Here is a 10,467-nt window from a genome sequence, read left to right as displayed (position 1 = left end):
GCAGTGTGATCCCCCAGAGGTCGGTATTAGGACTATTGCTTTTCTTGTTTTTATAAATGACTTGGATGTGGGAATAGGGAGTACGATTTCGAAGTTTGCGGATGATACAAAACTTGGCAACGTAGCAAATAGTGAGGAAGATAGTAGCAGATTTCAGGAGGACATAGACAGACTAGTGAAACGGGAAGTCACGTGACAGATTTAACGCAGATCAGTTTGAAGTGATGCACTTTTGGAAGAAGAACAATTTATGGCTGGTTGCAAGAGCAGAGGGACCTGGGGTGCATATTCACAAAACAGGGCAAGTTGATAAGGCGGTTAAGCAAGCGAATGGTGTACTTCGCTTTGTAAATAGGACATTGAATATGGAAACAAGGAAGTCATACTAAACCATTACAAATCATTGGTTAGGCTCAGCTGGAATATATTGTACGGTTCTGGGCACCACACTTTAGAATGAAAAGGCATTGAAGAGGATTCAGAGCAGGTTGACCTGGATAAAACCAGGGTTGAGGAACTTCAGTTATGTGGAGAGATTGGAGAAGCTGGAATTATTCCACTTACAGCAGAGAAGGTTAAGGAGTGAATCTAATGGATGTATTCAAAGTAACGAGGGGTTTTGAAATATCAAGGAGGTAGGAATTGCTTCCTCTGGCAAGTGGGTCAGTAACCAGAGGTCATAGATTTAAAATAATTGGCAAAAGAACTAGAGGGGAGTTGAGGAGAATTTTAACCGTGAAATTCGCTTTTCTATTCCCTTATGAATATCGCAGATTATAATGTCCAGGCGGGGTGGGACTGAATGGGGGATAGGGTGCGGAGATTGGAATGGAAGCTCATCAGAATGAACTTGGTCTCATCAGTTTTTGTTATTTTTCCTACCAGTTGCCCGAAGCAGGCGGTGAACCTTCTTCTGGAGAGAGGATCGTCATTTCAGTTCAGAAGGAAAAAGGTATCAAGAAAATCGGTGACACAGACACGGAATGATCCGAGACTGACAGCAATTCCCATTTAAACTGACACAGACACGGAATGATCCGGGACTTACAGCACATCCCTTTTAAACAGACACAGGCACGGAATGATCCGGACATAAATCATCATTATGGAACATAAGTTTTTCTTACGTTGACCATAAGATTTGCTCCTTTTTGCAATGACTCCGCTTTTCTCTTTGACACTTCGCGGCCATTCTCATTTCAACACGTTCGTGGAAGGAACTTTTGCTGATTTCAGCAAACAACGCAAAAACCTCTGCCCGCCGTTTCGAGAAGGATGGGACTTTAACCAGACCTGGTGAATGAGGGAAAGAAGAATTAAACACAATAACGACGAGGGTGGGATTCGAACCCACGCATGCAGAGCACAATGGATTAGCAGTCCATCGCCTTAACCTCTCGGCCACCATGTCACATGAGGAAACCTGCGAAATCCCTTTTATTCAAAATGAAAATACTGGTTATGTTGCCAATCTGAAATAAAAACAGTAAATGTGGATATCCTCAGCAGGTCAGGCAGAATCTTTAGATATAGAAACAGAGTTAAAGTTTCAGGTCGATGACCATCACATAAGTATTACATCACACTCCTGACTTGCGCCTTGCAGATCGGAGAACAGCTTTGAAGAGTCACGAGGTGAGTCACTCACCGCAGAACATCCAGCCTCTGACCTGCTCTCACAGCCACAGTATTTATGTGGCTGGCCCAGTTAAGTTTCTGGTCAATGGTTATCCTCAGGATGTTACTCGGGGGGATTCGGCGATGGTAATGCCATGGTAATGGTAATCTCCCACAGAAGAGATTTACTGGAAAGATTCCAGGGATGAGGGTCTTTAGTTACATGGATAGACTGGAGAAGCTGAGGTTGTTCTCCTTCGAACAGAGACGGTTGCGAGGAGATTTGATAGAAGTATTCAAAATCATGAAGAGAGTAGATAGAGAGAAACTGATCCCGTTGGCGGAAGGGTCAAGGACCAGAGCACATAGATCTCAGGTCTTTGACAAAAGAACCAAAGTTGAAGGAAAAACTTTTTTTACACAGCGAGTGGTTATGATGTGGAATGCACCGCCCGAGGGGGTCTTGGAGGCAGATTCAATCATGGCCTTCAAAAGGGAACTGGATAAGTATTTGAAAGGAAAAAATACAGGGCTACAGTGAAAGGGCGGGGGAGTGGGTCTTGCTGGATTGCTCTTGCAGGGAGCCGGCAAGGACTCAATGTGCCGAATGGCCTCTTTCCGTGCTGTAACATTTCTATGATTCTATTCTATTCGTAGGAGGCGATGCAAAACGACCGGAGCGTGACGTCAATCGACCTGCTCATGTCCATTCCCTGATAATGAATCCTCGAGTGAGGGAAAGAAGAAATTCATAATTATGGTACATATTTTTTATCTTATGCTGACCACTAGAGATACTCGGTTTACCAGGGGGCCATTCTGCACTTTGATTGATACTTCACCTAGATCACACCTAACAGTCCCAACACCTCCGTGCAAGAAACAGTTCAGGTGCTAATTTGACTTTGCTGATTTGAGCAAACAGATGTTCGCCAGCAATGCGGAAAGGCACTTCTTAGAAAAGAAGGATTTTTGGTGAAGAGACCAAACTGAACAGCACCAGCAAATTCTTACAGCGGTGGAATTCGAAACCTTGTAATTCAGAGACCAAATCTAACATTTTCGAAAACTAAGCCACTGTCCCACATGGCAATCGATTCGTTGCGGCTGAAAGATGTCATAGAGCTGAAACGTTACCTCTGGCTCTTTCTCCACAGGTTCTGCCTGACCTGCTGAGTGTTTTCAGCATTTTCTGGTTTAATTTTTATGATTTCAGAATGGCTGTTTTCCTGAAAACACCCAATTTGACCCAAGGACGCAGCTCACTCTTTACTTTCCCCACGCGCTTTAAAGTCTGTCGTTTCCGAACAAAATCCCTTCCACGCCGGACATTCAAAGGATCTTTCGCTCACGGCCAACCTCCTGCAATCGACACTTTTTCTCCACTGCCGCTCTTTGCATTTCTCCTCATTCCTTTTCAATCGGACATTTCCACAGACCTGTTAAAATCAAGTGGAACATTTCCGATCTTCCTGCACCGCCCAGATTGCCAAAAGTGCACATTTCAGCCGTCATTCGCAGCGATGTCGCGCCGCCCGTCTCTCCCGCACATCAACTGCTCCGAGAAAAGCGCCAACGACCATGGAAACAAAACCCAGTTCTTCAGTTAACATCTCCCGTGTCACAAGATATCCCATGGAAATTTCACGAGAAGTACGCCTCTGTCCTTCCGATTGCCAGCCCTGCTTTCTTCGTTCTTGTCTCTGGAGCAGTCTCGCAGGTGGGAATGTTTCAAGGCACAAATGAACATTGGTGCGAACGGGACATGTGCCCCCGAGAAACAGCGGTCGATGTGGAGCAAACTTAAAGACATAAGAATGTGAAAGTGAATGTTAGAGTCGGTAAGGCCGCAGTAAAGTCTCAATGAAATGGACCATGATTGTGGAAGGAAAAAAGTCTGGAAGAAGCGGCGGGTCTGAATTTTGGATCTTTCAGCAGAGACACATGAGAGAACAAAGACAGGATACAGACCAAGGTGTTGGAGGCAGAAAGAAAAAGAACGAATTAAGAGGAATGAAAAGAGAGTGAAAGAAAGGATGGGATAGAAGGCGATGAAAGAAAGAAAGAAAGAGGGGAGAGAGAATGACAACCGTGCAATACTCACCCGGCAAACGGGCGCTGCTCCCAATCGGCTGCACTTCGCCCCACTGACCCTCGTCCCATTCACAACATCCTACAATATACTGTCAATGCTGTGCAGTGAAACAGAGAATTTAAAGGTAGAAAGACACTCACACCGTCCTACAATACACTTTCAATACCTGTGCAGTGAGACAGCGAGTTTAAAGGTGTAGAGACACTCACACACCGGCCTACGATACACTTTCAATACCTGTGCAGTGAGACAGCGAGTTTGAAGGTACAGAGACATTCACACACCGTCCTACGATACACTTTCAATACATGTGCAGTGAGACAGCGAGTTTAAAGGTATAGAGACACTCACCTTTTTGTTCAAAAGTAGCACATCCCAGGAATATTAGAGACCGAGGGTCAGTTTCCCTCTCCTGATGTAGCTGAGGCTTGTCAGTCAAGAGTCCCCTCCTCCCAGTATTGGCTGTGGAGGAAGTACAGTGTAGATTTAATGGAATACCTTCAGCCTGACCGAGGTTGTTCTGACTGGCCAGTAATTACTCGATCTACACCTTTCTCCCTTTTTAAACAACGGTACATCTTTAGCAGTCCTCCAATCCTCCGGCATCACACCTGTAACCAGAGATGATTGGAAAATGATGGTCAGAGCATCCGTTATTTCCTTTCTTGCTTCTATTAACAACCTGGGATATATTTCATCCGGGCCTGGGGATTCAGGTGGAATAATTTGGGTACTTTCTATTTTCTGTTTGCAAAAGTTTGCACCGCAGGTCAAGATCACAAGTCTCGGTCAAAATTAGGACCACTTCTGGGTTTAAACCTCAAATCCTGAATTATACCACAACCCCAACGAGCCCAAAAACAAATAAATTAACGTGTTACAGACACATTCTATGAGAGGTCTGTCTGTACAATGAAAGGGCGTTTTTGATCAGTCATTCTGATATCCGTTTCCTCCTGAAGCTTGAACAAATACAAATTCCACACTCTTATTTTGTCGTTCAATTCCACAAATTAGGTGAAAATAATAAATTGCGGAAAGTACTGCTGGGAGTTGAACCCAGGATCTCCTGTTTACAAGACAGATGCTTTAACCAACTAAGCCACAGCGCCACTTGATACCATTGCTCGCCCACCTCCTCTCACTAATATCTATCAGCGACACGTTACTGTCTGTTTGGGGTTCAGACCGTTTTATCTTTGTCTTTTTCGCTTGTCCGTTTCCCTGTGCATCCCAATTTCGCCTGCATTTCTCTCTGTGTTCAACTTTGTGTATCCCTCAGTGCGTTGATACACGGATGATTATGTGTGCTTGTGTTTGTTACATTAAATAAATTAGGGGTTCAGACAATTCTCGCTCTGACATTGGACAACTATTGACCCAAACTTTACAGCGAAGTGTTGTTTATTATGGTGCCGAAATTAAAAAATCGTAAGAGGTCCAAAAAGGGAAAAGGAGATAAACTTGTGAGGGAAAATATTGACAACAATCAAGGTTTTTACACGTATATTAAGAGAAAGAAGGGTGACTAAGAGTAACGTGGGCCCCTTAAAGACAGATGGAGGTGATATTGTAATTGAAAATCAGGAAATGCCAGAGTTGCTAAATATTTACTTTTCATCGGTCTTCACAGAAATGGATGAGGCTCACATACCAGAGACACGAGGAAAACTGAAAATAAATGAAGGGGATTCGTATAAGTAAAATAATGGTAATGGAGATAATAATGAGACGAAAGATAGACAAATCTCCAGGACCTGATGTTTACCATCCCAGGGGACTAAGAGGAATAGGCGAGGAAATGGTACATGTTTTAGTCATGATCGTTCAAAAGTCTCTTGATTCAGGAATTGTTCCTTTGATTGAAACATTGTCACTCTCACTCCATTATTTAGGATGGGTAGGAGAGATAAAGTTAGAAATTAAAGACCCATTAGTCTGAAGTCTGTTGTGGGGGAGTTACCAGTATCTGTTATTAGGGAAATAATGACTGAACACTTGGATAAATATGAAGTCATCAGCGAGAGCCAGCATGGATTTGTAAAGGGTAAGTCAAGTCTAACAAAACTAGTTGAACTTTTTGAAGGTGTAACTAACGTGGTAGATAATGGAGTTTCCTTGGGTGTTATATAATATTCACTTCCAGATGCATTCGATAAGGTACCACATAAGAAGCTGTGAACAACAATGAGAGTGCGTAGAATTTAAGGCAAACTAATGAAATGGGTTCGGAGTTGGTTAGAAGGTGGGAGACAGAGAGCCAGAATAATAAGGTATGTACTCAAATTGGCAGGATGTGATCAGTGCTGGGGCATTAGCTTTTGACTATATGTATAAATAACGTAGGTGAAGGCATAGGAAGCCGTATCGCCACGTTTGTCGCTGACATCAAATTAGATATCACAGTGAGTAGCGTTTCTGGGTGTATAAGGTTGTGGTGCAATCGGTCAGCCTGCGGTAGTTAGAGGGCTCTAGAAATACCCAGGTTATGAATTCGAGTCGCACCTTGGATAGACAAACCTTCCAATCCGAGCATTTTGACCGGAGTTCAAGGTGCAACTGGCATGTTCCATAAGGCATCTACTTCTCAGTGTTCCTATGTCGGCACTTGTGGGTACTTGAGTTCCTCTGGCCGACCGTCTTGCAATAGCAGGTGCGAGTTTACTTGTTTATAAGGGAAGAGGGGGCGATTAGCGACAGCTGATATGGCAAAGCGGCCGACACGAGGTCCTTAAATCTAAAGAACCAAACACACAAATCTTCTTTTCGTTGAGTGGATATTCGTCGATTGGAAGTTTCGTGTGAGGAAAATTTGGAAGGGAAATCTGCTGCCTGGTGTCACTGTGTAACGGGTGAAACTATTCAGTTTACAGATGTTAATACGCTGAAAGGTCGAGAGGTTATTTCCAACTCCCGTGTGGGACAAGTTTAGCTTTTGAGCCACTATATAAAGTGTTATTTTAATTGGTGCTAACGATTGACAAGACATTTGGCACAAACAAACAGAATTGTAAACTCACGAGTTCGCTCTCCACGTTTCTCACATCACGTTCAACTGAAACAAGGAATCGCCTCAACACGTCACTGAGAATTTTCAAAAAGGGGATCCTCATCATGGTTCGACGTCAACGATGGATAATTCATAGTGCAGGAATCTGCATAATGGAAACTTTTCAAATCGCGAGTCCGGGTAGCTCAATCGGAAGAACATCGGACTTTAAAAACCGATAATGATCTGAAGGTTCAAAGTCTGGTTCAGGCTGTAAATTTTGAAACAGCTGGCAAGTTCTGTCTTTGCAGCGGAGCAACAACTGCGGGACAGACGAGGCCTGCGATGTGCTTTCAAAGCTTCGGTGGTATCTTATTTCCCAGGGATGGACAGAAATGCGCTTTCTTCTGCGGCATTCGCTTCTTTCCGCCAGCAACGTGTGATTGGAGAGAGCGGGGCCGGACAGGCGGCCTGAATGTTGTTGCTGTTGTGGCTTCACTCAATCCGGGAGGTGGGGAACATCGAAATCGAAAAACTGATGGATGCAGTGCTGTTTCGAACTGCAGTTATTAACCGAGGCAGCGCTGCAGGATTCTTTAATGATCTCTCACAAATCAACTGAAAACAATCGCAATGTGCAGCTTTGAGAGGGGCTTTCTGCACCGTTAGGGCAGGAAACGGGAGTGAGGGAGAGACACTGTCGGTATCTCTGTAATGCTTGAGTTTGTGTAGAACTGTGCAGAGGTTCTATGAGTTGTTGTGTTTTTTTTCATATTTAACTACAGAGTGAATTCTTGCTTCATTTATATTCACTAATTGTTGGTGGATAACGTTTTCAAAATGTTTCCGCTCGGTTTCGAACCGGAGTTATTTAGTGCGTGATAATTACTGCACGACGAAAAGTTCACTGTGTAAATGCATATTGGCATAACTCAGATGATAGCTGCCGTCTACAAATGCTCTCAGTGCGAGAGCCGGGTCAGATTCCCGTTCAGGGAATTAAGTTTTACAAAATAGTTTATTGTATTAATTTCGCAAAACTCATTAAACTCTGTAAAAAAGACGAATACTCGTTCTAATCGCAATTAATCAACCAGCAACATTCTGTTTCAGACTGAAGGAAATCCTAACATTTTTTTAATCATTCATGGGATGTCAGCGTCGGTGGAAAGGCCATCACTTATTGCCCAATCCTAATTGCCCTTGAGAAGATGGAGGTGATCCGTCTTCTTGAACCGCTGCAGTCCGTGTGGTGAAGGTTCTCCCACGGTGCTGCAATGTAGGGATTTCCAGGATTTTGACACAGCGACGATGAAGGAACGGCGATATATTTCCATGTAACGATGGTGTGTGACTTTGAGGGGGCGTGCAGGTTGCGGTGTTCATATGTGCCTTCTGCCCTTATCCTTCCAGGTGGTAGAGATCGCGGGTTTGGGTGGTGCATCTTGTGGATGGCACACACTGCAGCCACGGTGCGCTGGTGGTGGAGGGAGTGAATGTTTAAGGTGGTGGATGAGGTGCCAATCAAGTGGGCTGCTTTTTCCTGGGTTGTGTCGAGCCTCCTGAGTGTTGTTGGAGCTGCACTCATCCAAGCAAGTGGAGAGCATTCCATCACACTCCTGACTTATGCCTTGTAGATGTTAGAAAGGTTTCGGGGAGTCACGAGTCTCCAGTGCAATCACAGCTTTCCTGTGATGTGATGACCACAACTGCACGCAGTACTCAAGTTGTGGCCTAACTAATGTTTTATACAGTTCCAGCATAACCTCACTGCTATTACAGTCTATGCCTCGGCTAATTAAGGAAAGTATCCTGTATGCCTTTGAACCACCTTATCGACCTGTCCATTTACCTTCAGGGATCAGTGGACATGCACTTCAAGGTCCCTGTGTTGATCTACACCTCTGAGTATCCTCCCAAGCAAGGTAGTTTCAGAGCAACTAATTCTGAAACGTCTTACTTGATAATACAGTTCGTACAGTCAAAACCATTTGGTAAAGGGAGACAAATATTGGTGACTGGAAATAATTAGTGTACAAGTTGATATTGCTGTACACCAGAATAGAAAACGAGATGGGATGGACAGAAGCGGTCTGAAAGATGGCTGATCGGCTGTGGGAGGCAGCGGACATTGATACTGGCTGCACGACAGCCAGTGGTTTGTTTTTCTCGGGGTATGATTCTCACTTGGGGGATTTTATTGATTAATGATACGAATGGTCCCGGGTTCGAATCCACGACGACCCTGACAACGAGAAGGCTTTTTGTGAAAAGTCACCAATTGGCTTCTGATACCTTATCAGTGTTGCTGTTGGTCGAATTGAATTATATATAAAGCATTTTTAAGATCAAGAGGTGAGAGTGCGGAACTTTCCAAGGCGAAACGCATGTGAAGTAAATAAATGTCTCAAGCTGATGAGGAGATTGAAGCTCGATGTGAATTTACCTTCAGGCGGCCTCATTGATATTAGATGACAGGATAGAAGGCCACATATCCAAATTAGCCGATAACACCAAGATGGGCAACATTGTCGGCAGTGCAGATGGAAGAACAATATTACAGAGAGACATTAACATAATAAATGAATGGGCAAAACTGTGACAAATGGATTTCAATTTAGTCCAGTGTGAGTTCATCCACTTTGGACCTAATTAGGATATTTCGGAATACTTTCTAAATGATGAAATGCTCGAAACTGTGGAGGTCCAAAGGGACTTCGCGGTCCAGCTGCATAGTCATTAGAATGTCATGGACAGGTGCAGAAAATAATCAAAAAGTTTAATGTAATGCTGGCCTTTATATTTAGAGGAATAGAATACTAGAGAATAGACATTATGCTACAGCTATTCAAATATCTGGTTAGACCACACTTGTCGTACTGTGTTCAGTTCTGGGCACCGCACCTGCGGAAGGATAAATTGGCTGTGGAGGGAGTGCAGTGTCGATTTACTACAATGATAACTGGACTCCAAGGGTTAAATTCCGACGAGAGATTACACAAACGAGGTTTGTATACCCTGTAATTTGGTAGGTTAAGGGCTGATTTCATCGAAGTTTTCAAGATATTAAGGGGAATTGTTGGGGTAGATAGAGAGAAACTATTTCTGCTCGTTGGGTTCCTGGGACGAGGAGACATCGCATAAACATTAGAGTCAGCAATTTCAGGAGTGAAGTTGTGAAAAACTTCCACAAGCAAAGGGAGGTCGAAGTTTGGAGCTCTCTTTCGCAAACAGCAGTTGATGCGAGCTTAATTGTTAATTTTAAACCTGTGATTGATCGGTTTTTATGAACCAGAGGAATTAAGGTTTCTGATGCTCAGGCGGTTATCTGGATGTTGGTCACAGATCAGCCATAATCTCATTGAATTGCAGAACACTCTCGAAGGGTGAAAAGGCGGAATCCAGTTCCCAAGTTGCTCATTGGTGCAGAATGCAAAACGATCCTGCATTGACCGGGAATCGAACCCGAGTCCCTCGCGTGGGAGGCGAGAATTCTACCACTGAACCACCAATGCTGGCACATCGACTAACTGCAAATGTTCACTTAGGTCTCTTCTCTCTCATCGTGAATAAAAGCAGCAATTTCAGTAAAGTTTGCTTCTGGTCGAGTGTATATTGTGACGATACCGAGACAGACGACAATGTCGTTTCAGCGCAGTTCATTCTGTAAAGTGTTACTTGATATTACAAGTCGTACATTCAAAACAAATTTGATAAACAGAGACTCATATTGTTGATATAAAATAATTGGTGTAGAACCTGATAT

The 10,467-nt window shown here is 43.7% G+C and overlaps 3 non-coding genes across 3 annotated transcripts; all 3 read right to left on the bottom strand.

Moving 5' to 3' along the window:
- Positions 1-1,329: 1,329 nt before the first annotated feature.
- trnas-gcu (transfer RNA serine (anticodon GCU)) lies at positions 1,330-1,411 on the bottom strand. The gene has a single exon. It is a non-coding gene; the product is annotated as a tRNA-Ser (tRNA).
- Positions 1,412-4,750: 3,339 nt separating this feature from the next.
- trnat-ugu (transfer RNA threonine (anticodon UGU)) lies at positions 4,751-4,824 on the bottom strand. The gene has a single exon. It is a non-coding gene; the product is annotated as a tRNA-Thr (tRNA).
- A 5,321-nt stretch (positions 4,825-10,145) lies between these two features.
- Positions 10,146-10,216, bottom strand: trnag-ccc (transfer RNA glycine (anticodon CCC)). The gene has a single exon. It is a non-coding gene; the product is annotated as a tRNA-Gly (tRNA).
- Between the last annotated feature and the right edge of the window lie 251 nt (positions 10,217-10,467).

The sequence above is a fragment of the Heptranchias perlo genome, chromosome 20 (genome assembly GCF_035084215.1).
Source record: "Heptranchias perlo isolate sHepPer1 chromosome 20, sHepPer1.hap1, whole genome shotgun sequence".
NCBI lineage: Eukaryota > Metazoa > Chordata > Chondrichthyes > Hexanchiformes > Hexanchidae > Heptranchias > Heptranchias perlo.
Note: the sequence above shows the minus strand (reverse complement) of the source record. Positions and strands in the feature narration are given on the sequence as shown.